This window comes from Schistocerca serialis, chromosome 8, assembly GCF_023864345.2.
Source record: "Schistocerca serialis cubense isolate TAMUIC-IGC-003099 chromosome 8, iqSchSeri2.2, whole genome shotgun sequence".
NCBI classification, from domain to species: domain Eukaryota; kingdom Metazoa; phylum Arthropoda; class Insecta; order Orthoptera; family Acrididae; genus Schistocerca; species Schistocerca serialis.
The window spans coordinates 425220074-425225983 of NC_064645.1; the positions used below are offsets into that span (position 1 = coordinate 425220074).

A 5910-nucleotide genomic window follows, 5' to 3' on the forward strand; every position below is an offset into this window, starting at 1 on the left:
GTGATTTGCAGTGACTATCTGTCGGGAGGCCTCCACCATTTGTCAGACTCCTCCACCTCCCATCCCAGAAGTCCAACACAAACTTCTATTCCTGTTTAAAGCCTTAGGCCCTTCCCAGAACATCTCCCCTGAATCCATTTACCTCCTCACCCCAATGAAACCCCACAAGCCCACATTCTACATGCTGATTGTAAGGAGTTTTGAGAGTGATAATTGTGAAAGTATTTATAGTTTTATCTCAATGGTCTCAGGTCTATTATTTAACAATCAGGTTACTAGAGTGCAGGCAACAGCCTTGCCATAGTGGGTACACCGGTTCCCGTCAGATCACCGAAGTTAAGCGCTGTCGGGTGTGGCTGAAACTTGAATGGGTGACCATCCGGGCCGCCATGAGCTGTTGCCATTTTTCGGGGTGCACTCAGCCTCATGATGCCAATTGAGGAGCTACTCGACCGAATAGTAGTGGCTCCGGTCAAAGAAAACCCTCATAACGACCGGGAGAGCGGTGTGGTGACCACACGCCCCTCCTATCCGCATCCTCATCTGAGGATGATACGGCGGTCGGATGGTCCCATGACGATGGAGTGCTACTACTTACTAGGCTACAGAATCAGGAGGAGAGAAGCTAAAATGTGAAAGTTTCTGAGGAACAGCTGTTAGCAAAGGTTAGTCATGCTACAACGGTCGACTTTTCTTTAACAACTGAACCACAGTTCTTCTACATGCACCTGTACAGAATTACTTGTTTCAAGACACGACATTACTGCCTTTTAATCTAGTTTACTGAACATATAAATCTTTCTACCTGTTTTAGCTATACTTTGTAATAGTTGCTACAACTACCTCATGGTCAGTGAAACCAGTTGCAATGCAGACATCCTTAAATAGGTCAGGTCTTTTTGTTGCCATTAGATCTAATATATTTCCATCACTAGTATGGTTTAGAACTGTGTTCTAGATAGTTTTCAGAGAAGGCATTCAGCACTGTTCCATAGTATGTCTTGTCATTCCCCTTTGCTTATACAGAACTGTAATATCCCAGTTGATTGTTGGATAGTTAAAGTGTCCTCTGATTATAACAAAATGATTGGAGAATGTATCTGTTGTGGTTGCTGAGTCTTGTCAAACAGTCGCAAATCCTGCTTCAGTTTCTATCTTAGTGGGTTTGAGTTTCCCATCTACTGCAACGACTACATTATCAATTTCTCACTATTCTGTTCTGTAAGCCAGCCGGTGTGGCCGTGCGGTTCTAGACGCTTCAGTCTGGTACCGCGTGACAGCTACAGTCGCAGGTTTGAATCCTGCCTCGGGCAGGAGAAATCAATCAATCAATCAATCAATGGATGTGTGTGATGTCCTTAGGTTAGTTAGGTTTAAGTAGTTCTAAGTTCTAGGAGACTGATGACCACAGATGTTAAGTCCCTTAGTGCTCAGAGCCATTTGAAGCGTGTTCTGTAAATATGCTCCTAAATTTTCACCAGAAATCTCACTGCTATCAATTTCAGATTTTAAACCATTTTTCTCTACATAGTGTTGCATGAGATGCCCTGATTTTTAGGAATGCTTCAAATTCTTGGCACCTTGTTGTGAATTCTATGGCAGTTAATCACTATTATAGGGCATATTTCTTTGTATCTTATAATTCAGAGTCTCTTTCAGTTATTGTTGTCTGGAATGGGTGGAGAATTGCCCAATGTAAAAAGAAATCCTTGTGCACATAGCACAAAGAGTCAGCTATCCATGTACCAGTATCTGATATGTAGCACACACCTGACCAGTTTAAGGAGACTTTAACATTTCTCAATCATGTGGTGCAAGTCTAGGAAGCTGTAGTGTAATCTATAACAGAATCTACAGAACCTTCAGAGTCTCTGGTTCAGGCCTTCCCCTTGACATAGAACATGGAGATCATGATCAGTTCTGGGGACAATGCTGCTTGGGAAGAATGACTGTTTATATGTCTCTGTGTGCACTGTAATTAGTCTAATCTTGACTTTGCAATGCCTATGGAAGTGAAACATAGGAAGCAGTAGTATATTTCTAGATTCCTCATTTAATAGTGTTTCTTGATACTTTGAAAGTATGCCTTCATGAGATAGATGGTATCTATCTTCAAGCATCTGACAGTTCGCAATTTTCAGCCTTTCTGTGGTAGTGTTCCATGGGTCAAACAAACATGTGATCTTTCATGTTACCCTTATTCATGTGCATTCCATATCTTCTGTTAGTATCATTTGGTATGGGTCTCAAACTCTTCAGCAGTTCTAGGATAGGAGGCATGAGTGTCTGAGCTTATTTGATCATACCATTTTGTGTCCCCACTAATTGTTATCTCTGGCTGTTTGAGTTTACTGATTTCAACTGCAACTCTTTGATGTTGCAGTCTTTGGTTACTGAATTTTGCGAAGGGTAGAATTTTGCATTTCAAAACATTTTAAGTAAATGGCAATGTTTACACTATTTTGAAAAGTTATCAAGATGAGACTGAATATTTGTGCAGATTTTTCTGTTTGCTTCTTTACAAATAACTATTTTATAAGCAAAACAGCTGACATTACTATTAATATAGTCTACCATGCAGAGCCATTTCTATCATTTGAAACGACTAAGTGACCGTCTAGGACGGCGAAATTTTAAGGGTAGCAAAGAGTAGATATCAGACAGGGAAAAAATTGAGCAAATGAGGACAAAAATTTAAAAAAAAAGAGGAAAAATTAAAATACAGATTGTTTTCAAGAGCGTATGAAATTATTGATTAACAAGTTTTTACTTTCTTTGACAAAAGTGGATGGTGAAAAAGATGAGATTTGTTCCTCATTATAAAAATATTTAAATTAAAACAGAAACAAAATAACACCACAATTAACCAGATGATCTAGTTTGGTATGTTGGAATGTCTCCCATCAGTACAGCACAACTTCTAAATTGAAGGAAAAAATCATTCACATCAGAAAGTAACTTCACACCTTTATTAGCCCATTTTCTTGCATTTAATAAAATAAGTAGCTGATGCCAGATTTGGTTGCACAGCTGAGTTCTAGAATGTTCAGAACATTCTTCGTATTTCAGTTATTTTGGGAAATTTCAAAAATTTAGGACAAGAATAAGAAATTCAGGACATTCGTTGTCCTCGAGCAGTTTTAAAGGAATTGAGGATGAAGCATGAAAATTGAGGACTGTCCACAGAAATGAGGACATCTAGTCACTTTAATGATTAGAAGCATAATAGGAGATTTGCATAATTGTGTCCTTGTATGTTGTTGTTGTTGTTGGTGGTGGTGGTGGTGGTGGTAGTGGTGGTGGTGGTGGTGGAGGGCGGGGGGCAGTGGTGGCAAGAGGGGGGGTATTAGGAAAACCGATGGTAGTAAAAATCAAGGGGGGTCAGTTTTCAGTTCCGACCTAGGGCAGCAAACACCTAGCAATGTCCTTGCTACCATGTTAGTAATGCACAAAATGAACAACAAGAATTCCAACACACATCCCTGGGTCACAAGTGACGTTACTTATACTGGGTGGTTATAATTACACTTTCCCTATTTAACGTGTTATAACAGAAACTAATTACCATATGAGTACCAAACTTGGTAGCATTAATGTCAATGACATGGGGAAGAGAAGCAATGCAGAATCAGTTCAATTAAAACACTTTTAATGTGCTGCTGTGGTACATCATACCATTACATACTGGGCCCATTACTGCTACAAAAGGGGCTTGATATGGCGCTCATCAGTGTCCAGCATTCTGCACAGCAGAACGAAGCAAGTCCGCAGGTATGCTGGCTACCTCTCCTGATACAGTGCATTTCAGATCAGCACATGTGTGAATGTTCCGCTAGTAAATCCTGTCCTTTACACAATCAGAAATCACAGGTAGTGAGATCAGGAGATCATACCAGCCAAGCATTTGAAAATGATCGGCTGATAATTTAATCATTTCCACATGTGTTTTGGAGAAGTAGGCGAACTTCATGAATGATGTGTGGTGAGTCCCTATCTTGCATGAAAACTGTTGAGTTCAATGCGCCTCTCTCCTGTAGGGTGGGTATGACATGCTGGCGACACATATCATAGTAACACTGGCCAGTCACACTGAGTGTCTTTGGTCCTTGAGTGCCAAGCTGTTCAAAAAATAATGGGCCACTAATGGACATAGCTGTGAAGCCACGCCATACGGCGACACATTCACCATACAGAAGAATTTCATGTACAGTATCTGGAGGTGAAGATCCCCACACTCGGGAATTCTGTGTGTTCACCTCACCCATCAGAGAAAAATGAGCTTTGTCTGTCCATAGGATGGTCCAGGGCCAGCCCATTTCAACTTCAGTCCTTGCGAGAAAGTGGAGAGCGAAGTCAACACGTCGTTGTGTGTCCTGTGGTGAAAGCTGCTGTATGATATGGATCTTGTAAGGATACCATTTGAGAATGGTTTGGAGCACCTTCTGTAGAGTGGACCATGGGATGTTCAGCCGTTGTGACACAGCATGTGCACTGCCTGACAATTGGGAATTGCATGCAGAATTGTGTGCCATAGCTACAGCAATTTCGTCAACCACCTGTGGTGCAACTGGTGTTGGCCTCTTCCCGGAGGAATGCCTAGTTCTCCTGCTGATTTGAACTACCTCATCATGCTCTGCACAGAAGGTGGAGAAAGAGGACTCTTCCATAATCCTTCAGTCGGCAATATTCTTGAAGTACAGCTGGAGCATTACTGTTGTACTGATGACAGAGCTTCACCAGTAATGTCCTGCTCCTTTTTATCCAAGCCCATGTTGACATGTTGACACATTAACAAGTGCTGTGTGACTCATCGGATGTGTGATACTATGAATCACATGACTCATCATGGCACTAGGTGGCCACAGTAGGAACTGAATGGTGGCACTGTGACGCATAGAAATCATGCATCCTATGCCCTGGACATTAATGTTACCAAGTTTCTGAACTGGACAGTGGCACTGTGATGCATTGAAATCTGGCACCCCATGCTCTGGACATTAACGCTACCAGGTTTGGTACTCAAACAATAATTAGTTTCTGTGTTACAATGTGATAAAATAGGGAAAGTTTAATTGTAACCATCTGGTACATATCTCAATGACTTTCAGTCTAAGATAATGTGCTCCTCAGTTCAGTCACAAATTTTGTTTATGATCCCATATGATCATATTTCCATCAGTTAGAATTAATGTGATACTCAATTAAGTGTTTTTCAGAAGGCAGGAAATAGTACATCTACCTGACTGACTTGATGTATGGCTTTCATGATGTCATGCAAAATATGAATTGAGTTTTGCGTGAGCAATGTTTGCAGAATCCATACTGGTTGGCATGACAGTGATCATTGTGTTAGAGACAAAGTTTTATTTTGAACTTATAGCCATACTATATCTGCTGAGGCCAAGTTGTTAGGTAACCTGGCAGAAAGGAGATGGGAATTTAGGGCTGACAGTTCATAGTTTTTCATTTGAACCTCCTTTTATTTTCATGTAGTAAGTGAGTTGTTTGAGATTGAATGGAGACAGGCAGAATTTTGATGTGTTCAGAGTCAGAGGAATGATGTTGCACAGAACAGTAATGAAAATGAAATACAAGGTTAATGTGTATGATGAGTAAAGCAGGGGAAGTGTGGTGAGAGGATGAAAAGGTTGTGATAAGTGGCTATTAAAAAATCCTGAAACATTTTCAAATGTCCACTTAGGCTGTCAAATCTTTTCTGCAGATAAAATTTATTTCATCATGTTTTACATTACATAACAGTCCAGTTTCAGCCTTTGACCATTGAATCTGTGAAATGTGTCATATTTAAAAACTATTTAGTGCTACATGGGCACAGTGACTTGTCCTCAGAGACACACTCTAAAAAAATCTACTTATACACTGATCAGCCAGAAAATTATACCACCTACT

At 40.5% G+C, this 5910-nt stretch overlaps 1 pseudogene; it reads left to right on the forward strand.

The window, feature by feature from the left end:
- The first annotated feature begins 285 nt into the window (after nucleotides 1-285).
- LOC126417883 (5S ribosomal RNA) lies at nucleotides 286-403 on the forward strand (annotated as a pseudogene).
- Nucleotides 404-5910: the final 5507 nt, after the last annotated feature.